The sequence below is a fragment of the Hoplias malabaricus genome, chromosome 12 (genome assembly GCF_029633855.1).
Source record: "Hoplias malabaricus isolate fHopMal1 chromosome 12, fHopMal1.hap1, whole genome shotgun sequence".
Classification (NCBI taxonomy): Eukaryota; Metazoa; Chordata; class Actinopteri; order Characiformes; family Erythrinidae; genus Hoplias; species Hoplias malabaricus.
Genome location: NC_089811.1, coordinates 32782757 through 32808968, shown reverse-complemented (window position 1 = coordinate 32808968; position 26212 = coordinate 32782757). Strand labels below are relative to the sequence as shown.

General features: G+C 39.0%; 1 protein-coding gene and 1 long non-coding RNA gene across 5 annotated transcripts in view; one reads left to right on the top strand and one right to left on the bottom strand.

Annotated features, from left to right (window-relative positions):
- Nucleotides 1-12802, bottom strand: part of hnrnpa3 (heterogeneous nuclear ribonucleoprotein A3) — a 37257-nt gene extending 24455 nt beyond the window's left edge. The window contains exon 1 of the mRNA XM_066685822.1: nucleotides 12699-12802. The gene's annotated coding sequence lies outside the window, so the exon portion shown is untranslated. The remainder of the gene's footprint in view (nucleotides 1-12698) is intronic.
- Nucleotides 12803-13588: 786 nt separating this feature from the next.
- LOC136664083 (uncharacterized) overlaps nucleotides 13589-26212 on the top strand; it is an 80691-nt gene continuing 68067 nt past the window's right edge. For 3 of the 4 annotated variants that reach the window (XR_010795069.1, XR_010795067.1, XR_010795068.1), the window contains exons 1-2: nucleotides 13589-13698; nucleotides 13865-13984. This is a non-coding gene — a long non-coding RNA (uncharacterized lncRNA). The remainder of the gene's footprint in view (nucleotides 13699-13864; nucleotides 13985-26212) is intronic. The other variant, XR_010795070.1, reaches the window with a different exon arrangement.

Here is a 26212-nt window from a genome sequence, read left to right as displayed (position 1 = left end):
AAAATTTGGTTTCTGAAAGTACATGAAAAATGACTTTTTTTAAAAGCCACAAATGCTGCTGGAAGGCGCAGTTCATAACAAAATCAACAGAGGGCACCTTGTTCATGAGGGTGATACAGGCCCACACAATGGGCCTAATTCCTTTCATATTGCAAAGGGAGTCTTAATGCTATGGGTGGGCAGAATATAAAAGAGAGGATCTCCAATATTTTTTGTACAGTTGGTTCATTCCATATGAAATTAAGAAACTATATTTCACTCCTGAAAGCCTTATTATAATGTGGAAGTCTACGATGAATACTAAGGCTACAATCATGGACATGAGGTAATACAAACTGAACGGAGCAGGCCCATAGAATACAAGTATTTGACAGTTATAGATGGACTCCAATATAATACTCAAAAACCTCTGAGGCTTATTCAAAATTGAAAGCATAATCTTATCTAAAAGTAGCACGCTTTGAAAGTGTGATAAAAGCTGCTTTGTGTCGCTGTTGCCTCTCCTCCACACAGCAATAAATCTCAGCCCGGAATAATTGTTTACAGTTGAAATTAATGTAACATGCATTCCTCAGCAGCTAATAAATTAGAGCCTCTCTCATTAGCATCTGAATTGATTTCCCCCTAATTCACACACACGGCACACAACACATGTGGCTGGATGCAGCTCAACTGTTTTTTTTTTAATTCTCATAATCCTCACAGACAAAAAATGTAGGAAAAGAAAAAAAAGATATATTTAAAGAAAGCAATGAATATAAAACTGTGGAATATCATTGGTATGCAAATGCTGTACAGCCACAATAGAAACAAATGGGCAACCTGCTCATTTATTATCCTCATTGTTCTACTTTTCTGGCACTGTTTTGTTTACTAGTGCCTAGTTTCAAACTTACACTCTGGCTGGTTGTTTAATATCCTGCATTGCTTATGCCCACTGTTGGGCAGCTCTGAGCAGAGGTGGTCTGTTCTAGAAATGTCCAGATGCTTAATAGGAGGACTAGAGTGAGCCTGATGGAGTCCAGGCTGGCTGGACATCATCAACAGCGATGATGATCCTTGCTTTCTAGCTGCTTATACAAAGGCACTGAGTAGAAGATTGATGGATGAATAATATAGAGAATATGAGAATGTGATAGTTTCAAAAAGTAACTGCTTGTGTGTGTGTGTGTGTGTGCATGTGTGTGTGCATAGGCCCTTTGGCTTGCCATTTCTCTTATCTTGTCCTGTGCTGCTTATCTGGTCAGTGTACAGCAGTAAGTCTGTACAAAGCCCAGCACACACACCTCTGGCCATGTGCTTGGGAGAGAAAAGATGAGTGGACAAGTGTATGTGTTTCCCTCTCCGTGCATTCAAACAGAATGATTATGAAGCAGAGTAGATTGTGTGCTTTGCATGTAAGATTTGGCTTTGGTTTTGGAGCAAGGTGTGTGTGTGTGTGTGTGTGTGTGTGTAAGCAGTAGAATGGGGTGTGGGTCGCCAGCCCATAGGCGTGTTGACAGATTTAGGGGATGTTGCGGGCTGTACTGGACAGCAGTGGACTGTATTGCGGATACATGTGACATGTAGCACTCCCCTAGCGTCGCAGAGTGATGACATCCTCCTTTTAATGAACAGAGTTAACGTATCTGTATCAGAGCTGCACAGGACCGTAAATCAGTCACCATAAGCAGAGCTCTCACACAGGAAAGATTATGTAATGAGGAGATTTGCAGAGGAGGGGAAGAAAACAGTGCAGGCTTACTGGGCTTGGCCTGTTACTCTGCTGTAATATCCTGTAACCTTGCTAAGACAGGTCTGAGAGAAGACTTTAAAATAAAGACAAGGTCACAATGAGCTGTGTGCCTTGCTATTTTCTTCATCAGGGAGGAGTAAAATTCAGGCAAGCATGGGCAGTCCTAATGGGGTTCTGGAGGGCATGAAAAGGCCTATTTCAGTGAATGGCTAATGTTCACTAGATAATTAGTTTGAGGGTTTTTTTTTGTGATAGTATTTTGACAGATACATGTAGTCAGTTTAGTACTTGTTCTAAAACAAGACCTTATTCTTTACATCCTCATGCGCTTTCCTGTCAAGGGAACAGGCTTTTGAAACCAGGCAGATTTCTGCTTTACTCTTACTAAAGGGTAAATTTGTAATGAAATGTAATGAGAGTGTTTTACTTATACTTCATGCATTTGCCACCTCTGCATTCTTCTATGTGTGAAGTAAAAGGATGCTAAGTCTCAAAATTCAAAATCTAACTGTAACCGTAAACAATTGTGCAACTCAGCCTTTGCCAGACCAAGATCGACTTTATGCAATGTTTGCTACGCAAGCTCCTATTGCTTAGTGGAAACCTGATTTTTAGCAAAAATAAACCAATTTTATGCTACCACTAATATAATAGAACATTAATTAAAACTACTACAGCTAGCTAATTTAGTTAAACATAAAAAAGAAGAAATCAATAAGAAAAACCTACAAAAAACATTTCCAAAAAAAGTTGAGACACTGCAAAATTTAAATAAAAACAGTATGAATATGTGCAAATAATTAAAAGTCTATATTTACCGAATAAATTACCTAATAAAATGAAATACAAATGGTGGAATGTTATTGTTTTAAAATATATATGCCAATTTGGAATTGATACCAACAAACATTACAAATAAGTCTGGAGAGGGCAACAAAAGACCTGTAAATGTGGGCATTGCTACAAAAATAAATGAGGTTAATTGACAACAGGTCAGTTACATAATTGGGATTTAAAATTGGGATCTCAGAGAGGCTGAGTATTTCAGAATTAAGGACAGAGATGTTCACCATTCTGCGAAATACTGCATTAGCAAATAGTTAAACAATTCAAGAATCAGATTTTTCAATGAGAAATACCAAAGAAACTAGGCATTTCCTCATCTAAAGTATATAATATCATTAAATGTTTCAGAGAATCCAGTGAAATCTCTACATGCAGGGACAAGGCCCAACCTAATATTGGCTGGCTGTGATCTTCAGGTCCTCAGGTGGCACTGCATTAAAAACAGACACAGTTCTGTAGTGTAAATCACTGGATGGGCTCAGAATCAATATAAAATTACTTTGTTTATGAATCATTGTCCACAAATGCAAGTTAAACGGAGGTGAATGGACCAACAGAAATGCTCCATAATTTTGACATTGAGTTCCATTGAATGTTAAGAAGGCCTTTTTCTTCTATACAGTTACTGTTTTGAAGATTCATGTTTTTTTCTTGGGGCAGCCAAGATTTGTGTTCATGGGACCTCCGAATATGTAATGCAGGCAGCCATCATTAGGCGGAAACAATTTACAAAGAGATAGCAGAACTCAAGAGTTTGGTACATTCTGTTGGTACATTTTTAATGATACAACACTAGTGTTAACTGATAAAATCAGTGCTGACAGAAATAGCAGGATGAACCCTCAAGTGTACAATATGAGTTCTAAGGTTATACTTTCTCCTCCAATTTAGTCAAAATCTGCAAATCTGATCATCTGACATCGCTTGGCACTGCAATGGGATAATGACCCAAGAACTTCTTAAAGGAAAATTTCCTTAGTGATCAGGTCAAAAATCTTAAGACATTCTCAGATATTTTCATAAGAAAGTCTTAATTATATTTTTTTAATTTTCTCTCAATACACTCTTCACTGTTTTTTCTCCTGGGTATTCAGTTAGATCGACGCAGCTGATAGCAACTGGATGAAAAGAAGTGTCAAACTAAGTGTTCAAAAAACTTAAAATTAGAAGATGGGTGGCACAGTGGTGCAGCAGGTAGTGTCACAGTCACACAGCTCCAGGGACCTGGGGTTGTGTGTTCGAGCCCTGCTCCAGGTGACTGTCTGTGAGGAGTTTGGTGTGTTCTCCCTATGTCCGCGTGGGTTTCCTTCAGGTTTCCAAAAACACACCTTGGTAGGTGGATTGGCGAGTCAAAACCAAGTCCATAGGTGTGAGTGTGTGAGTGAATGTGTGAGTGTGTGTCACCCGGCGAAGGACTTGTCCCCCCTCCAGGGTGTATTCCCACCCAATGATAACAGCTAGGCTCATGAACAACTGTGAAACTAAACTGGATAAGTGATTTAAGACAATGAATGAATGAAAGAATTAATTACAAGATGGAGGTATACAGCCAACGGGAACAAATAAACACATGCATATTTCTCCTTGTGTAGAAACTAACAGTACTTTAAGAACAATCTCCACTAATAATAGACATTAAATATAGTTAAAAATAGACATTACTGAGAGTAATCAGCTATTTAAACTTATAATTTTAGAGTCTTACCTGGACTATACTCAGCTCCAAGACAAGTGTGAGGCTTTTGAAAGGTTAAAAAATAGTTATGAACACATTTTAAATAAGTACCAACTGTTCTTAGAATTTTTCTTAAGATAAAGTAAAGAAAGAAAAGAGACAATTCTTAAGAAGATATTTGAAGGTTTGTGATTTAAGAAGAATTTCTTTCTTAAGACACTCTTGTGAATCAGGCCCCAGAATATCATCATCATCATCATCATATTCTTTGGCTTTTAATCCCTTTCAGGGTCACGGTACCCCAGAACATATTTAGCCAATATTGATTAGTTCTTACTACTTTAAACCCACAAACACATCCTACGTTCCTGCAGATGAACACCAGACCATTCTTCCTCTGACGTTTTCCTTCCTTTGACCCCCCCCCCCACACACACACACACACAAAACACAGTTCTGAGGTTTTAGGGACGGCAGTCTGTAACCCAAGTCATAATTTGTAAAGCGCCACTGTCAAATGACAGCGGTACACAATTTGTGCTTTGTGCAATTTTAGGGGAGGACTTAATTTTTGTTAATACTTGAACCTCACAATAATCCAAGTGAATACTACAGCCTTCTCCTTCTGACATTTTCATTGGCCTTAATTCTGATAGAATCAAAAGGATACAAACATATTTATCTATAATGTTTATACTTCAGCTCCATCTGACATATGTTAACCACAAATTGATTTTCTCTGTTTTCTTTTTTTTTTCTAGTACAATGCTGTGGTAACAGAATCCATATTTTGTGAATAACTGTCTTTATGCTGTCAAGACATTGACAAAATATAATATTTCTCCTCTCTCTCTCTCTATCACACACACACACACACACACACTGCAGATAGTCCTAAGGGCCCTGCAGTAGTGCACTGGTGTGCCTCTATCTCTTGGTAAATGGAGGGTCTGGCTGACATTTGTCCTTAGCTGTAATGTGATTGTGCTTTACTGCACAGTGCAGTGTAATTGCTGACTAGTCTGTTAACCTTTCAAATCAGCATGCAGCTGTGCTGCCAGAGATGAGGCCGATAGAGACAGAAACGCACACATGGTGTGACTGAGGCGAGAAGAGAATTAGTAATGTAGAAGGACATTACTGCAATAACAAATGATTTCTTTTGATTACATTTGGGTCAAACATGAACATTACAGTCTTACTGAAAATCTTTAAGAAGCAGAGAACATATTAGTTACATCCTGATTTAAACTTGATTTACATTGAATATTATTTATCAGCAAAAAAAAAAAATTCTTTAATGGAATACTAGGTAAGATCTGGGTTTTTGTCCCTGGGCTTCCCACTACAGTCGCAGAGTGTATTTCACTTTTACAACACTGTCCTGAAATCAAGCTGGTGAGGGAGGGGCGAAGGTTTCCTACCCTCCTCCAAAAGTTACAGTGCTTTTGAAAGTGCAGTTTCTGCAGTGCTGAGTCCAGAGTAGCATAAACAGAGGCTCTATTCTCCCTAGTACATGTCAGTGAAGAATCACAATGATTTTGAAGCTTTAAGTTTATTGTTATAATTACAAATAGTCTTTCCAATGCAGAGGATCAGTTTCCCTAAGGGGATTAATAAAAGTAATTCTTCTTCTAAAAAGCATAAAATGGAACACCTTCCCACATTCATGCACTGGGAATGCACTGGAAAACTTGAAAGACCACCAAAAAAAAGCACCTAAAGCTTTCTTCTTTGACAGATAAACTAACTGAACACTTCCTGACTTACAGTATTACAGACATTCTTCTTGTTTTACATATTACTGCTGTGAAAATTCTTTTTTAGCACGGTTGCAAATTAGCTTGTCTACTCTTGCTTTTGCAAATTTAAGTGCCTTTCACTGAGGCAATGGAATAACTGTCATCATGGCTCTGTGTGATGTGGCTCTATAACACACTCTCAGAGTGCTCAGTGTAATCGCCCACAGCCCTTCCTCCCTGCATGACTCTCACACTGCACTGGCAAAAACTCCAAAGGGGCTCGACTTAGCTTGTAATTAGATCTCATAGAACTAAATCAAATTCATTTAAATGAAAGAAGAAGGCAAAACCCACTGCTGGCCGTGTGTTGTGCTTGTGTGTGGGGTAGTGTGTGTGTGCTGGCTAATTCAGTAATCTAACAATGCCGGAGAGGATGAAGGCTGCACAGGCTGCTGTTGCTTCCTGTAGCTCTGTGCTTAACCTTGACGAGTCAATATGATACAGGCGCAATTTGCTTATCTCCTCCTGACACCAGCACTGTATAGCTCAGTGCGGGGCCGAGGGGCTACGCCATTAACATAGCTCACAAACACATCACTCTCCCATTCTCTGCTTCTCTCTTTCTTCCTTTCACGCACACATGCACCCTTTAGACTTATTGGCGATGAATTGATATAGTAGTGCTGATCTAAGATGTCGGCCTACATTTTTCAGCAGTAATGAGGGGCCATTTAAAACATGTTGCACTTTCACTCGTCTCAATGTGTGGTTAAGATCCCATTAGTATTCCTAAAAGACGAGTTAGACCTGCCCATCTCTGCAAGAGCCCCAAACAGGCCTCCTCATGCAACAACACCCATCACCAATCAGGACCACAGCTGATCCTGACAGGTAACGGCCATCAGTGAGCGGGTGCAAATCACGGGCCACAATGGTCACAGTCTGTTCGGCTATTTAGACGGGATGTTTGAGGGTGGCTTTTAGACCACAGGGTCTATGATGTGCGTGTATGTGTGTGTTCCAGCTTGCGTTTATTTGTGTAGAGTGGCGCACGAGGCCAGGCCTTTGCCTGTCTGTGGACCGTCAGTGTTGCTGAAAGTGAGATGATGTAGAGGCCTGGGAGAAAGTTAATTTCTCTTGATCACCGTGTGCAACCTGCAGCCTTAATGGCGGCCGTAATTAATTCTGCTGATGGTAATCACCGGGGCTGGTCCCCACAATTATCAGGCTGCCGCAGATGGGCCGCCGAGCAGACATGAAAAATTAGGAAAATGAATCTGTAATGGGGTGGCAGATCTAATCTACGTCAGAGAAAACAAAGTTAGGAAGAGCGAGGAGCCGCCGGAGAACGGCTGAAAGCCCCACCGCACAAGACAGGCCCCTGACAGAGCTGAAAAATGTTAGCGTGTCCGAAGTGTTTGGTAATTACTGGGCCATTGGATTCCTCCATCGTTAATTTATCACTGGGAGAGAGGTGAGGTGCTAGATATCGGATAGGGAAGAGTGGAAACGGCCGTGGTCACGTGCGCCAGTGTCACTGAAAGGTTAATCAGGTTCTGCTGCTGGTCTGTGTGGCCTGCACAATCAACTCCCAATCAGCTGCAAGAAAAGAGGAACCAGCCACTGATAACGATAGAGATGGCGAGGGTGAGAGAGAGAGAAGTTAACACACACTCCATTTCTCACTCACTCACTCATTCAGTCTCACCACACACGCATAAACGTGTGCCCAGAGGTGTGCGATTGGTTCACTCATACACACTGATGGGGGAATAACGGAGGCACGGCTGGTCAGAGGACAGACCCTCCCAGAGGACATCTTCCCTGCCAACGTCAAACAACATTACACCAAATACAGCTGATTAATTGGAATGGCGGAGGAGCCATTTTTCATGCTGCAGCCTCAGCCGAGCAGCTCAGCTCACCGTCACTGCTGTTTGCTGGCCTTAATTACTCTCTCACCTATTCTCTCTTTAATAAGGCATGCCACAGCCTCCTCTGAAATTTGGAGGGTTAAAGCGATTCATCACTCATAATCATTCTTCTAAAGCACTGGGAAACTCAACAATAGACTCAGCTCTCTGCCAAGCACAATATAGCTTAAGTATGTTATGGATGAGGTTTGTAATTACTTGTGCTATATTTTCAACTTCCAATAACCACATGCAATCAAGTAAGGTGGAAGAGGTTATTTCATCATCAAACAAGGCAAGCACTGGAATTGATTTTATGCACCATTTCAGAAAACTCGGCGAGAAACTCTGTTACTAGGAAATGAATGCTTCCAGTGTAAAAAGTGGTGTGAAACAAATATTTAGTTGTAGATTTGCTTTTTGCTAATTTAATAATGTTTTAACTTAATACACTGACTATTAATTGCTGAAATTATACGAGCTGAAAATAAAATAAAAACATAATCAATGAGTAATCTATGTTTTACCTGTTCTTTTCCTTCTAATAAACTCTGGGTCAGTTGAATAATCACATGTCTCATGGCAAGATGCCTTCTTCCATGTGGAGAGTCAATCAATGGCTCACCCTTGATTACTCTGCCCAGGACCAAGTTTTTTCCACTGGTCTCATCAGAGGTCAACTGCTTGTTTTCTGCTAATGACACTCAGGGGATACGGGCAGCACCATAGGTGAAAATCAACCCATAATAACAAATGGGCCGAGGGAGAAGTCTTATTGTTCTTCTTGCCCCGGTAACACAGTAACATGACCCCAGTCCAGGTGTTCCAATGAGGTACAGAACATAAAGATCCACCACAGACACAGCTGAAGAAATACAAGTTAAAGCTTTCAAAAAGAAATCACTGCAGTGTGGATCATCTTTCTGAGGCGAATAAACGTTGTAGTCATGATCACCTTCCTACCTTCATAATAGATGCCATTTATGTTGAGACCAAGTATGATTAAAGCTTATTACCTTTTACTGGGGTTAACTTACCCTCTAAGGAAGTGTGTTATTTGTGAAAGTGTGTAATATTCCAGCAGCGATTAACACATCCACACTCTCAAGGGATTACATGCTATTGCTCTTTTCTGTTTTTCAGAGGAAATTGCATAGTGGTTATTAGCATGACACAGGGGCTGGGAAATGTTGCTTTGAGAATGTCCTCCTCTCCTCTACTCCTGGCTGCCCCTGCCATATTTGCATTTTTATTAGAGCGAGAGAGCAAGTGAGCAGGAGAGTGAGAGGCAGGATAAAGAGGCATGGGAAGAGCCAAAAGCTGCTACATCCAGTGGGAGTTAATTGAATGTATTCAAATGTGATTCATAGAACAATTACACTCTCTTCCTATACATGCATAGCAATTATTTTGAATATATCGGTTCTCTTCGTCCTGCATGCCCTCCTCCTCCTTTTCTCCTCTCCTCTCCCTGCCCTCCAACTCCCTCTAAATTAAAAATCGGACTGGCCTTTGTTGGGGATGTGGAAGAAGAATCAATGACTGCATTAATTACGGCAATTCATTACCCAAATAAACACTGGGCTCACACACTGCAGGACACAGATTTGGGATGTTGGCTCCTGCTCTGAGGTCCCAGTGGTATTAATCTGCTGGTTAGGGTCCACAAATCCTCTCAATGCAAACTGTTTCTGGATCAGTTTTGGTGCAGTACATGATCAAGATTAGTGCAAACACTGGCAAAAATTCTTATCCTGTGAGAGTAATACTGCTATAAAATGGTTTATATACATGAGCTATGAGCTGTTTTATTATGCTTACAAATATCATTATGTGGTCTATAGTACAATGCAATATGATGGTATTCCACTATTGCACCGAAATACCCATGAATTGATTTTTATCCTCTGTAAATATGGAAAAAAAATAAAAGAAATGTAAAGTCATTTTTCAACTGTATACCAAAAGCCATAAAAATGCCTTCTTATAAAGTCCTTATAAGTTTTTTCTTGATCGACAAATTAAGAAAAGAGTATTTGAGTCTTTTCTGTATATGTAAGATTACTCTTTTCAATAGTAAAAGTTCAGGATTTCTTGTTTTTCAAGAAATAACTTGAGCTCATTCCAAGATGCTTGCTGTAATTAGAAACCTTAGGTCACAGTGTTGATGTACTAAAAGAAAACAGAAGGGAAAAAAATAATTTTCTTAGGGTTGATTACTAAACTATTTTTATATATTACTCACTTTCTCTTAAAAAATAAATCAGAAGTATATATCTCATTATTGCTGAATGTGGCTGCAGATAGTTTTGCACCCCCTCATCCAGTTCTATTCACAAATGTGAGAAGGTCTGGAGCAAACGTATATCACTTTAGACATGGTGTCATGCCATGTATTCCATCCACGCAAAACTTGTTGAGTGTAGACTTTAGTACTGTGATGTGTGAATCTACTGTTTTCACAAGCATGTCACCAGAAGTACAGAAACATGGCACTTTGCCTTTGTGTTGTTTCCAGTATTGCTAAAAGTTGTGCAATTTCAATGCGCTATAGGACGTACTGGCTTATACAGGAAAATAAAAAGCAGCCAAGAGGCCTGTCACAACTCTGTGTAGAGACAGTGGATCCCTGTGTGTACTTATGGGAATTTTTGCTCTATATTTTGTACAGTTAGCAAAGGACAGTGATAAAGGACACAGGTCCAGTGCACTGTCGTCTCCAATATCTCTGTCTATCTATGAGTTATATCTCATACAGCTGCCATAATAAAACATGATAATGATGGATCACAGACATGAATTACTGAGGAGTGGATTGTTAGGCAGGATGTATGTGTTTGAACATGTAAGTGTTTATGTGTACAAGTGCCCCGTCCCATGTAAATATTCAAAACATTTTGGAAAATGATACTTATTATAGCCTAGTTATCGCCTCACTCACTGCCAAATGGAAATTATTTGCCGAGTGTTGAGACCAAGCGATAAAACGTCACCTCCTACTGTGTAATTCTACCACTACAGAGTGCCCACATTTCCTCTGGCTTCTTTAACATTTACAAAGGGGCACGGACAAACTTCCCTACCAGGATATAACTTTTAGATCAGCTTAGGGTTGGCTTCTTTCCAAACTAATCCTCCATGCAGAAAGAGAGATATGTGTTCCATGTCCGCTTTGAGTGAGTGATAATGTCATGCGTGACATTCCTAATTAAACAGACATGCTGTAGTAACTGAAAACTGGCGTATAGTTCCCACCCTGGAACTCCTCTCAGCCTGGTCCATTTCATACAGACACCCATACAGCAGCTTCCCACTAGCCATGTTGATCTATGGCTTTCAGTTTAGAGCTAATCATCCTCTTCACATCCCTCTCAGTATATGTTCTCTGATTCAGGGCAGCTCACATTTTTAATTTAGGTTGAGGTCACAAATCTGGTAACACTCTTAAATACTGAGGTCTTGTTACAGAGAAATAAAAGTAAACCTCAATAAATACTTATTAGGATGTACATGTTTAAAGACCCTTTTTTAGGTCACAGTAATATACACAAAAATAGGCAGGAGCATGAGTACATGGCTTAGTATGTGTTTAGAGCTAATCAAAAATGCAGCAGATTAATGTGTTTTTATTGTTTTCTTAAACATTCACTTATAAATATATTCTTAGTTTTTTTCTCTAAATGCTCTGTTAAAGAAGTGGGCTTGGGACTGGAAGGACACTGGTTCGATCCTCATACCCGGCAGGAAAGTTTGGGGGTGGGGGTTTTGAAGTTCATTCGTTCATTCATTGTCTGTAACCACTTATCCAGTTCAGGGTCGCGATGGGTCCAGAGCCTACCCGGAAACACAGGGCGCAAGGCAGGACCACACCAACTTGTGTTTTTGAACTGTGGGAAACCAGAGCACCCGGAGAAAACCCACGCAAACACAGGGAGAACACATCAAACTCCTCACAGACAGTCACCCAGAGCATGAATTAAACCCACAACCTCCAGGTCACTACCTGCGAGGTTGTTAAAAGGGTGCCACCGTGCATCTTAAGCATGTTTTTATAAAGCCCACTACTGCAATTAATTGCATCATCATTACATTTTAGCCTTTGAGAATATCTGCATCCCAAACCACGCATTGTAATTAACAGGGAAACCTCTTCGACTGTAGAACCAAACTGATTATAGACAACTGCAGGCAGTATCTTCAATTGATCAATTGTTCATGACTGAATGAGATATATTACAAATTTCCAGTGCTAGCTGTGATATTCTTAGGAGGTTTATTCCCTCTCTGGCAGAAGAATAATTAAGAAAGATTTCTTACATTATTTGCAATATAAAAAAAAAGTCTAGAATAGTGTGTCTTAATCTGGTACTGGTACAGTACTGTAGAGGTTCAAGCACTCCCTGTCCCAACAAATGATTCAGCCCTTGACAGGCTTGATAATCAGTTGGTTATTTAGGATCCATCAGCCTGCATTAAGGAATTTTTGAAGGAATGACACTGCTAGGATCAGGATTAAAAAACACTGGTTTAGGACATATTTTGCAATATCACTGATTTCTTTGTGATTCAACATAAATACATTTCTATACCAGCTTTGGCACTGAACACTGAAGACATCACAGGTTCCTGTTTTTATGTATTTATTTTTTATCCTAAACATAAATGTGTACAAATATTGTATTATTTCAGGAAGATGTTAAAATGAATTAGTAAATTAGGACAATCATCCTCATTCATTGTCTGTAACCGCTTATCATGTTCAGGGTTGTGGTGAGTCTGAAGCCTACCTGGAATCACTGGGCACAGGGCAGGAACACACCCTGGAGGGGGCGCCAGTCCTTCACAGGGCTACACCAAGTCACACGTTGACTCACACCTATGGACACTGTTGAGTCGCCAATCCACCTGCCAGTGTGTGTTTTTAGACTGTGGGAGGAAACCCATGCAGACACAAGGAAAACACACCAAACTTTAGGAAATTTTCAAATTATCTTTTCTATCTTTATAATTTAGTGTTCTCATAAAGTGACTGAATGTAAACAAAACACATGCCTGAACTCTATCCTTCACCAGAGGTCAATGTAAAACTTACTCTTTAACAAATGCCCTAGTCTGTTAAGCAAAGCAAACAGAAGTCAGTCTAGGCTGTTTCTCAATACCAAGCAGACAAAGAATGAACTGGTGTTCTCTTAGGGTGAAAAGACGTCCTCTTTTACCCGGACATGTCCTCTTTTTTAGACTTAAAAAAATGTCCAGGCGGAATTTTTCTAGAGCTTACATAGAACTTCGAGAAGCGTTTTGTTCACAAACTAGTCCCGCCCTCCCCTACTCCGTTGGGTTCGCTTGAGTGAGAAGGGGGCGTGGTGAAGTAGCCTAAAATCTTCTGATTGGACGGTCTGACTGTAGAGCTACCGTTATTGGTCAATAACCTTCTCTGTAAACATTTAATTGGTCAGTTTGCACGTCAGTAGTCCTTGTTTACGTCAGGCAAAGCTCATGTACCCACCCTCATCTCGAGCAGCTATGCCGAAACGTAAATGTAAGTTCTCGGATGAAGTAAAAAAGAAATTCCCATGTTTTGTGTAGCAAATAAAGGTGTAAATGACCTAAAAGCACACATAAGTTCAGCTAACCATACAACGGCAGCGAGGGGCGTGACCTCATAACCCTCCCCCAACGGATATAGAGCAACGGATTATTTAAATGAATGAATTATGTACACATAGAAGTGCAACAGTTTTTGGTCAGGCAGTACACAAAACTTCACCAGTATATTGTTTAATTATGGTACTTAGAATATTTTTAGCTTAAATAAAAAATTAAATATTTTATTTTTATTATTATACTGTGTATTGTATTAGTTTTTGCCAAAAATCTATCAACAGTATTTTTAAAGCAGATATCTGCCAATTTGCCCGGTGCCACAAAAGTCAGAACTCTCTCTCTCTCTAAGCTCAGGAGTTTATTCACGAACGCATGGCTTCTCACAAGAAAAAAACTGCAAACTGCTGGTTCATCTACAAATAATGAAGCGACTTCGAAATCCAACACTGAAGAAATCAAGAATACAGCAGTAAGTCGCTCACCTCACTGAAAAAAGAAAAGAAAACAAGCTGCCGCTGTTCAGCGCTGCCTCTGATTAAGGCCAGGTGTTGTTGTGGCCTATTTTCTCCAGCACGGTGCGTTGGTGTTTTTATTATTATTTTCTTAAACGGCCCTTTGTGTTGTCGCAGAGGGTGGTTTTTTATTGTGTGTAATATCTGCTGTAACCACACAGTCAACATTTAAGCTAGAGAGGAAAATTGGAATGGAGAGTGATATGGTTAGAGTAGGTGCCTCTGGCTAGTTATTTTTGCCTGCCTGCTTAAATTTAGGCCTACGTTTTTCCTTCCATCCATTAAGCGGTTACATCATTGGGCGCAAGGTGGGAATACACCCTGGAGGGGGCGCCAGTCCTTCACAGGGCCACACACACGCTCACACATTCACTCACGCCTATGGTCACTTTTGAGTCGCCAATCAACCTACCAAAGTGTGTTTTTGGACTGTGGGAGGAAACCGGAGCACCCGGAGGAAACCCATGCGGACACGGGGAGAACACACTAACTCCTCACAGACTCCGGAGCGGGAATCAAACCCACAACCTGCAGGTCTCTGGAGCTGTGTGACAGCGACACTACCTGCTGCGCCACCGTGCCGCCCGCCTATTTTTGGTTTAATAATAAATATAAAATTATTTTTTTTTTATCTCACTTCTATGAACGTCATAGCAAGCTGGCAACCTCGGATACCGTTTGCTGTGTAAGCTAGCGTTAGCATTACTTGGTGTATTAATTAAAATTCACTCAGTACGTATGTGAAATAACACTTTATGTAAATTGTATTATTGTGAACGTTAGATTTTGTTGTCTACGTTAATGTTTTCCTCTCTGCTAACAGCTAGGCAGCTAGCTATCTATTACTAGCTAATTTGTAGCGGCATGTGCAAAGTGAACCATTGTGTTTTATGTATGAACTGCTGTGATTAGGAGAGATGACATTGCTGATGTATGGAATCAGATTTGTGCAAAAAAGAATCGTACAAAATTTTTTTATCTCAAACATAAAAATTATAACTAGCAAACAAAATATCCGGCTCTGACTTTTGTGCTCCATGACTTTTGTGCATGAGCTCTAAGTTCTGCTCCGGATCTCTGAGTGAGCAGTTTTGGAACAAAGCTCTCACATGGGCGGGACTTCTCAGGGGTGCCTTCCCATTGGCTAATGAGTTTTTGAGTGACAACTCGGTGCCCTGAACGTTGCTCGGGACTCTTAGTGCAGCAAGTGTGTGTTTTCGGCTTTGGGATTCCGTGTTTGCAGAATTATAACGCATATGAACATTTACGTTGCTGAATAGCTCTGATATTTAATTAATTTCCTCTTTCATAATATTTAAACAGATAGCTCTTTTTGCTTGAACTGTATACTGTTAGAATATTTTGACTTCTTGTTTATCAATATTAGTATAAATAATAATCCAAAAATGACAGTGGACTTTGCAGAAGTTGTTTGATACAACTTTATTAAATTTGTATTCATTAAAGGAGCAGCAACACTCTTGTCTGTGATGTTTCTCTTTTCTCTGAGAACTCCTGTAACAAAATGCACATAAGGAATTTGTTAAAAATTCAAGATTAACTGTGATCTTCAAAATAAAATTTGGGCATTTAAACCATCTAACAGCGAATTTGGAAAAGCGAAGACCCACTACGTTAGTACACGATAGGTTTCTGGGCAGAGGCTCAAGCCCTCATGAATAATAATTTACAAATAAAAAAATCAAAACAGTAAAGTTCAAAGAGAATTCGTGTTTGTGTAAAATTACTAACTCTTTAATGTTGAAATCTTTCCTGTCTTTCCTCTGCTGAGCTGCAAGGAATGCTTTGGGCACTGAGTTGTCACTCAAAAACTCACTAGCCAATGGAAAGGCACCCCTGAGAAGTCCCGCCCACGTGAGAGCTTTGTGCCAAAACTGCTCGCAAAACTCAGAGAGCATGCGCACAGAACTCGTGCAGCACGCGCAGAAAACGCAGAGCACGCGCAGAACTCAGAGCTCATGTACAAAAGTCATGGAGCACAAAGGTCAGAAGGTCAGAGCTGGATATTTTGTTTGCAAGTTATAAGTTTTACGTTTGGGATAAAATTTTTGTGCGATTGTTTTTGGCCCAAATCTGATTCCATACTGATGTAGCTATGATACTGAACGTCCACAGTGCTTTACAGGTCTAAGTTTGTGTTGATAACTTATTCATAGCGGTTGGCTTTGAAAATAAAAGATTCAGTAGGCACCCTTTTTAAACCTAAATACGGGTTTTAAGGGTTCAGATTAGAGCAACATTTCATATGTTAACATTTGTGCGAGTGCAGCATTTAAGACACAGAAAAAAAAAAGATACATTTTATTTGTAACGGGATTCGTGCTGTTTTATACACTTGCATTTATTTTGGCCCCATATTCCTGTTCTTAGAAATGAAGTTAATACGGTCTTGTTTACCTCAACATTGTGAATTTTATATATAAATTTATTAAAATTTTTATTTAATATTTACACTAGAATGAGAGGAGATGAGTGTATTTGTTTCTGGTTTCTGTAACTGAAGTGCTTCCTTTACAGTATCATGCTTCTGTGATTGTCTTAAATTTTGTCACTGTCAAAACAAATCGTTGTCAAAAGTAAAAAAAAAAAAAATTTAACAGATATGCACGTCTTCACATACTTCACATAACATTCTGTTCCTAGCTCATTTGTGTTTTAATACCTTACAATATTGTACAGATTAAAAAAAGAACATGATAATATTGTATACTCCTCTTGATTCATATATTTAAAACCAGACTTGCCCTGAGTGAGACCTGCTGATTAACCAAGCAGAGTTGTGTTTAGTGTAGAATGAACACCTGCAGTCTCACTGGCACTTTTTGGATGAGATTGAAAATTTCTTTTTAAACGAAATGGCAGTACATGCAGATATATTTCACATTTCCTTGTCAGAAGCTGGTCAGTAGACCAGTAGACACCCACAGTAGACAAACTGAGGCAACATTTAATGATTGATGTCTGTGACAGGAAGCAGAGTGTACCACTTGTTTGGTCAGTCCAGCCAAGGGCCTGAGAATAATGGAAAACATACAGAAAAAACAGTTGACATGGCTTTTTAGCTAGAAGTCCTCTATTACATAAAAATATGTATTGAATAATAATTTCTACTGAAATGTTATTATGTGGGGGGTACATTGGTAGTCTATGTACATGATGTTAGAATTTTTCTATTGATTTGGACTTTGGAGGGCATAATTGTGCATTTGACTTAAGCTGTATAATGAAGCTGAGCTCTTATTACTTTGGTTTTTGTCCAGATTTAACATGGTATTTGTCTGCAGCTTTGGCCATCTTTTCTCCTAAAGATGAGATCAATTCTAATCACCTCTCAGTATCTTAAGCACTGATTAGTTATGCATAAAGAAGCTGTTTGATTTGCCCTGATCCAAAAGTGTTACTAATTAAAAATCAATCTGAGGGCTATTAGCACACACAGGCATGTGCCAAGTTTTTTTTTTTGGGTAGTACCTACACCATAATGAGTCTGGAGAAGAACTGGGGGTTGTGTTGTAGGGTAAGTGCAAAGAGGTGTTGGATAGCAGATAATCTAGCTCACCATTTAAGCTTAACTTTACAACTGATACAATGTGTGAAGCTGCTGAACTTGTAGTCTGACTTAATTGATCCACTTATCCTGTACTGGAGAGCAGTCAAATGAATGTGGCTGTTCATTGCATGTGAGGGGCTCCATAGATAACTATTAAAGGCGTATTTGTTGGCCTGGATGTGCTGGAACGCTGGAGCCGGAAGGCATTAGTCTGCTTTAGCCCAAGTGCTGCTGGATCTTTAGGTGATAAATGTTTGTGAACTCTTAGCGGCACCTGGGGAATAGCAGCACACAGGCTGACACCCTGGAACTTATTAAACTCGCACAGGCATATTTCACACCAGCCTTGGAAAATCCACCCAATTATAGAGGTGATACTGGTGCTGGAGCCCACCAGTTCAGCAAGCAGTCACTCTCTGTGGGAGAGCTGCTGATACACTCCATACGGCTTTGTTTAAAGAGTGGAGAGTCTGCTAGACAGAGAGTCTTTTTTTGAATGAGTATGTGTGAACATCTGTGAGTGTGTGTGTGTGTGTGTATGTGTGCTTGTGTTTAACAGTATTCAGTATATTACGTTCTATTCGTTTTCAGATATCACCAGGGCATATGTTAATACTTGCATTGCAATAAAACGTGTAGAACAGCTGAAAGTAACACAAAATGGTAAGTGTGTATCTTGAATATTAGGTTTGAATCAGTCTTGTTTCTTACCCATTCACTAAACAAATGTAAAGAGTGTGTGATTGTCAATACATCAATTCACATGGGTCAGTTCTCTAGTTATTCAGTTTGAATTCATACTAGGGGTGTGTGTGTGTGTGTGTTTTTATTGCCACTGATGAATAAATGCAGGGGTCACATTTCATTGCTCTGTTGGACATAAAGCACATTGTTGAAAATAAAGCACAATTTTCAGATTTTGTCAGGTCATGTACCAGGCATCTAGCCAGCTAGCACCATGAACACAGCTAAAATTTCATCCTTTTTACCACACAGTATACCTTATAACTATTAAATTCATAATTCTCCAAGTATGTTTGTGTATGTTTCTGTGTCTGAGGAAGATGTAGAGCCTCTTTTGCTTTTATATATAAACAGAACAATGTATAACTGGTTGAATTGTGCATATTAACGTCACAACTAGGACTGTGTGTGTGTTTTGTGATCATAAATGTGGGGGTAGTTCTACCATCTAATGACATCCTGGATACTAAACTTACTTTAGGTTCTTCCTCGGCTCAATATGTATTATTTGTCATGGTTGGGCAGTGGCTTAATGTAGCATTAAATGCTGCCATCCGATACTGGACAGACAGTAAAAGGAGTGCTTACCTTAGGATTATGGTGTTAGTAGCAGCAGCTCAGTGATGGACAGTGGGTAGCTACTGCTGGTTTGCCATTGGTAAATGTATCTTTTAACCAAATGCAGGGAAATGTATTGTATATCAAATTTTATATATTCTATTTCATTTTCTTTAAGTGTATATTTAACAGCATTGTCTGTTTAATGGAAACATTATTTTTTCAACAATTATGTCATTTTGAAAATGCTTTTTGAAAATCTAATTGCAGTTCTTGTAAAAAAGAATTGAGAACAACAATTGCTAAAAAAAATTATATTCCTGATGTGCTGCAAAATGTCGGTAGGTAAGCAGTCTTTCTGCACACTCACATATTGTATGTGAGCTCGTGTGGACAGTGTTTTTGATAGAGTGTGCCTCAGGAGAGGGACAGAGTGAGAGAGAGAGAGAGAGAGCTTGAGATCAGTACAAAGCTGATGGCATATCTCAAGGAGAGCCCAATGACAGTGCTGTCGATGTATTCCCTATTTGAGTGTATTTTTAGAGCTGCCATCATGGCCCTCATGCATATTTCAATAGATCTTTTGTATATTAGGAGCGAGAGCGCTCCGCAGACAGGAGTGAGGGCTAGCACAACATGACTGTAAGAAATATGGGCTTGATTCCTCTATCTGACAGAGCCTCTCAGCGCGACCGCAGATACGTCCACTTTGACTTTCAATAGATAGTAGAAGAACTCCATTGATTGCATTAGGAGACAAAAACACAGAGATGACATTGACCCTGGCAGCACAAGGGAGACGACTACTATCATGCTCCAATTTGCACAGACTGGCCTATAGCTTTGATTAATTAATGCACAAAGGAAGAAATTGCACAGACAGAACATCAGTCTCTCTCTCTCTCTCTCGCTCTCCCTTTCTGATCCCTCTCTGTAGAACCGTTGGACAGTCTGCAGTCTGACTGAACAGCTGAACCAGGGTGGCTTAGTGGCCAGTGAGAGAATGGGGAGATGAATTTTGATGGAAGCCACTGGTGCATCAGACTGCAAATATATCACTGCTCAGCTGTACGTTATTTCATATAATGCTTCAATTTTCTCCATCTGATTAAATCAAAGTTTACGAAGCTGTCATTGCCTTGCCCATGATGGTGCCATAATTTAACAGTAATGCTTGTATTTGATTATATCAACTCTACAATCAGCTGCCCTAGCTAGGCAAAGGCTTGTGCAGCGATTGCTGATCTAAGATAAGTTGCTCCCAGAAAATATCAGCATAACATTCTCAATTGGTAAAGAAGTTTTACAGAAATGGAAAAATGGTATACAATTTGGTTCTGTCTAGGTTATGTAGCTGGCAGTGAATTTAAAATAAAATCAATATAAGTTAGTATTTATGCTCTTGTTTAATTTTTTTTCCCTTCTATACAAGATGGATTTTCTCTGAAACCTGATGTCTGATGGGTGGGTCCCCGAGCTGACTTGGTGTTTTTACTCGAAGATAGGAGGGGGTTCAACATTGGAAAATAAACCCGTATGTCTCGGATGGGACTGGGCTGATTACATTTTGATGGAAGGTTGTGCTTAGTGTGACTAGGGAGAAGGAATTAAAGTGTTAAAAATGTCAGTTTTGATTCCATATTGCCTTTAAAGTTCAGTGATGGTAGTGAGCGCTGTAAGTCTGATTTGGAAACATCATTGTAAGACTGAATATGAAGGTACCCCTTGAATCCCACCCTTGTCCCATCCCAACAGCAAAAGGAACACAAAGAAATGGAATTTTAATCTGCTGAAAATACATTTTTAATATGTTATTAATCAAATTTTATAAAATTATATTTTAAAAATCCCTGCCCCATTCAGGTGTTTTAGAAGCGACCATATGAAAAATAAACCTTACAAAACATGAAGTGTGCATTTATTAGCATTGGTAACAAATTATTAGAATTCTAATGTTTTATTTGTTTCTTTGAAGGTAATGACACTAATGAATGCAACTGCAGTATTTTAAGGAGTATAAGTATATAAGGAATAAGTGTTTTCAATCAGTTTCATGTTAGACGTGTATGAATTTAAAGGGCAAGACCACACCACCTACATCCACATCAATACAAAGTATCTTTGGTGATGGTAATGTTTCAGTATAGATTTCTATGAATATTAATTTGTAGAGTGGTAGAAGGCTAAGGGTATATGTCCTAAGCTCTATTCTGACAAAAATTTAAATTTACATTTCTTCTTCTCCCCCTCCTCCTCCTTCACATTGGGGTTAGCGGTATCAGTGTTTTTCTTACTCATCCCCTGAGAGAATTGCAAGCTGTATATTGCCTTTTGTTTTCACCAAACGTAGTGCATGTCAGATTGTTTTAGTCCTGTCTGGACAGAAATCTGTGTTGTTCCAGTTGGGTATTTGCCTTGCGCTAGGGTTAACCTTCCACTTTGTGCACTACCTGATATATTGAAAAATAAAATACCATTGAGAAAATGTATTCAACGGCTGATAATAATCATAGCTACAGGTTTAAGTCTTTATGTACTAGTTGCATCAGTGAGTTTTGTAGAGATCTAATGTTAACCCAGCATTCACATATTCTTTGCTATCGTGTTTGGGGATTTCTGGAAATCCCTAGTTTAGAGTTGTGAACTAAAAAGTGCGGTACACTGCACAACACACTATATTTCTATATGTCATAGAAACTTGTCATTTTGTCTTCCATATGAACCATAACCATTTATTTGATCAGTCAGATGTTCATATAGTGGTGGCCTTGGGAAAGACAGTCCTTCATTCATTCATTCATTATCTGTAAGCACTTATCCAGTTCAGGGTCGCAGTGGGTCCAGAGCCTACCCGGAATCATTGGACGCAAGGCGGGAACACACCCTGGAGGGGGCGCCAGTCCTTCACAGGGCAACACAGACACACACTCACACATTCACTCATACACTTACACCTATGAACACTTTTTGAGTCACCAATCCACCTATCAACATGTGTTTTTGGACTGTGGGAGGAAACTGGAGATTGGGAAAGACAGCACTTTTTTTTTTCTAACAATTTTTAGTAACACTATTAGATGAGTTTAATAATCTAATACTGGGTCAGTGATAAACTGTTGGGGTGATTTGAGGATATTTACTGTTCTCATTACTACATATACATTTGTATTTTGCAGTTTTTTAATTTTTTGACATTGGGTGTGTAGTGATTGTGTGGTTAAATGTTGCTTTCTTTAGGGGCCTGAAAGGCTATGTTGGCTTCATTGGTCTTCGCAGTAGGTCACCTTTTGAAAATCCATCGGGCCTATAGATTGGTCAGGACTTTCAAGGTGCTGAAGGGGTTGAGTTGGGGGTGAGAGGGGGGTCGTTATGGTGCTGTTGAGGGGCATCCGATTTCCATTATTGACTTTTGCAGATATTTGTGTGTGAGCGGAGAGAGTGTAAATTGGCTCCTGTGTGGTTTTCTGCTTGTTGAAGTCTCCTTGCTGTAAATTGCAGTGCTGGAACAGGCTCTCCTTACTGGCGCCAGCCTTTCTCTCTTTAGAGTCTCTCTCTCACTCTCACTGACTCTCTGCTGATCAATACCTAATTCTGCATCTCCGTGGCAACGCTGATGTCAGGCGAGGTTGAATACTAGCTGCTTCAACAAATCATTTCCTTTAAGCAAAGTGTAGCGTAATTGAGTACAGTGGGGCTCTGTCCTGGGGACATTTGTTATATTCTTTATTTCTCTCTCTCTCTCACACACACACACACACTCTGACTCTGTATCTGTCCTTCTCTTTCCTTGTGAAGTGTAATGAGCTGACCAATCCAAACAGGAGAAAGGTTGCTATAGCAACCCGGTTTCCCATCAAACTGGACGCAGGAGGCGGTTAATATTTACTGCGTTGTTCCACACACAATCTCTTTGGAAATGGCAAAATGAACAGTGGCGTATGGGTAGTTGGCTCTAGTGACTAGAAGGTGTTGCAGTTCACTGGTCATAGCTGTACCTAGGCTAGATGAGATGTGCTTTCTCTGAGGGCATGTCCAGTCTCTCGGTGAGGCTGGTGTCCTTTTCGCGCTAGTCCTCGGAGCTCATGGCTGTGTATGACTGAAATACAGTCACTGTTGTTTAATTTCCCTGATTAGACCAAATGCCTCCAAATCAATTTTCTTTATTGTCCCCGCTTCAGAAACAAGGATGGCAATTTAATTTAAAGCATTAGCATATTAAGGGAAGCTTTTAATGACTTATTATATTTTTAGATTTATGCATTACTGGTCCAAGGTTGTAATGCCCAAATGTATAATAAAATCAAGCACAAAATTTACAATTAATTTAATTGGATTACAGTATAACTCAGGACTAAAACAAATAGAGCAACCGCATAGTTTGTTGTCCCAATTATATTGTTTATTATAAATATGTCATTTGCTCAGGCTGAAGTTCATGCATAAGTCTTTTCCCATTAGACCACTGTCCAGCTTTTTCACATAACTGTATTCTTCAGTTTTTAGTACAAAAAAGCAGTACCGTTTAGCGTGGTATGTATGAGGTACAGCATTAATGAAGAATGTTTGAACAGAGATGCAACTTTTATATCTACATTTGTTTGTAAAATCCTTTCCCTGTAGTGTTACAAGGAAGGTCAAATCTGTGAGTGACATCAAACTGTTTTGAGGTATTCACAAAAGGAATTAATTTCTTCTTGTCTGCACTGTGCAAACAATATGCAAAGCGATATTCATTCCTTTGTAGAAAAAGTAATTTTAAGTGACCCCAGTGTCATTGTAATCGATTGGTGTATGCTGATTTGCTCTTGAATCTTTGTTGCAATCCTCTAAATGGAAAAGAGATGCAAAACAATTTGCATTCATTGGTATTCACTGTGATCCTGCAGAGGAATAGGGGAATGACAAATGATTTGGTTGATTGTTCTATTATTATTGTACCACCCCTTTCCGTGCTAAAGATGACTGTTGGCTTCATTAGTTTCAGGATAGAAAAATCTTCATATCTTCATCAGCCGATTCTATTATCAGATAGCTTTGTAATTTTCATTATTAAAAATGGCAATCCTAGTGGCGTAATCTGACCAATCTGATTTGCTCTATCTTTAAGGCTATTATACTGCTATGAATCAAAGCTATTGGGCACATATCCCTTCAACACCATTGCTTATTTTTATAGGGCCAGTCTCACAGCTGTCAAACACTTCCTTAAGAGCTAGTGATGTTTAAAGCGGAAGAGTGATGATTGTATTATATTGGTTGTTCCTGTGAGATCCATGTGCTGTGCTTAAACTGCCACTGTGGTGGTACCTTTTGCTGTCTCTGTGGTGGTACCCTCACGGATACGTATTTAGTACCTTTAGTTAGGGAACATAATTTTACTTAGGGTTGGACAATAATTCAATATCAATATGTATCGCAATATAAAATGTTTAAATAACAATACGCTTAAATTTTATACGCATATACACAATATAATATTTACAACATTTGTCACTGACTGACAGTCATTACAGGGTGCTACCATCAGTTAATTGCATTCAATTTTAAAGTTAGTTTTAAAATATTAATTATGACAAAGCCAAGAGGTTTTGTTAGATGGTAATATCATGTTGCTTTTGGTTCTTGGCAGTTTCTCCATGGCTTTTTTTTCTTGTTCATAGCAATATTGGAATTTTATCGTATCGACAGAAATTAAGAAATATATTATGATATAAATTTTGGCTATATCGCCCCGCTCTAATTGTTTCTTATTCTATTATAATTGTTGATTTTAAAATTGTGTTTATTTCATTTGCCCCATTTGTTCCAGTAGGTCTTGTCTGATATGTACAGGGAGAGATATAGGGTAAATCTACCCTTTAAAGGCAACATCTACGATTGGGAAATGCAGTTTTCTGCGTCTTTTAAGGTGGAACTGTATGTTTGAGTGGGAAAATACAGACTGTCGTTTATTACCTGGCTGAAGTTTAACTTGTAAGATTTATACACAGTTTGAATTACCACAGAAACTTTTTTGTAAGTCGGATTATTTATTTTTGTAGGACTTTCGGTCTATGTTTACTTTCATGCAGTTAGCGCTCTGCTGAATTTAGAGTGGTTTCCACTAAAAAGAGGAGTGTCTTCAAAATGTGGCGGTGGTTTGGATATATTATATATCAATATTCTAACTATTTTTTTATAAAATGTCAGAATCTTGGTTAGTAACGGGTGTTTACAAAATAAACAAATATTTACACATTTATGTTGTCTCTTCTGAATGTTTGAAATTGTGTGAAATGTAAATCAATATAATTTAAATAAGAAATTAAATATATTATTAAATTAATATGTTTAATATTAATATAACATTTATTTTGTTGCAATTATGTTTTCGTGAAATTAATAAAATTAGTTTACAATGTTTTTTTCATATCCCCAAGAATGTTGTTACCGCCAAAAAACCCTGAAATATCGTGATATTATTTTAGGGCCATATCGCCCACCACTACCTCCAGCACAAATTGCTGAAATTGAAATGCACAACGCAAAAACCCTTCACTCGACTGTGTGCTCACAGATATGAGGCTCATACAGCCTGACATACCCCACACCCACCACAAAGTTATATGTATACTTTGATAAAATTTTGAGACAGTATGATGGTATGAAAAATGTGGATACCCCCATCCCTATTCCACATTATATTTAAGCTTCCTGAATTATTTTGTAAATATGTCTTATATATGAAGGAACACACATTATATTTTATCATCTTTGGTGACTATGGAACCATTTAAGCCAATTAACCTCCATTTAATCCCACCTCTATATTCTCTAATTATTCATTTTAATTCATAATTGGTTTCATAACTTCACTGCACTTCTTTGTGACTTTTATATTTTAAGTTGTACACCAAATACACTATCATGAATATCCTGCAAACGCCATACTGATACAGGCATTCATTGTGTGTGAACAGCTCAACATACTCAAAAGTAATACCCTTAATGTTTGAAAAAATGTTGGATAAGCAAACGTCTACAAACATTTCTACATTTTGTATGAGGTTCTGAGCCCTGTAATGTGTAAATACCTGATCCAATCTGTTTGTAGACGTGTGGAGTCCTGGCGGCTGTCTGGCACTGATGTATGGCTTGGTGTGTATGCTGTCCGGCCAGGATTAGGTTATGTCAGAGCCATCAGTGTGCATTTACCCAGTGGTCTGTCTGTGCCGGAGAGCACCGTGGTATTAGTTGCATCTGCCAATCTCTCAGGCTTTATCAGAGCAGCACTTAGCTGGACAGGAGGAAGGTCAACCAAACTGATTGTGTT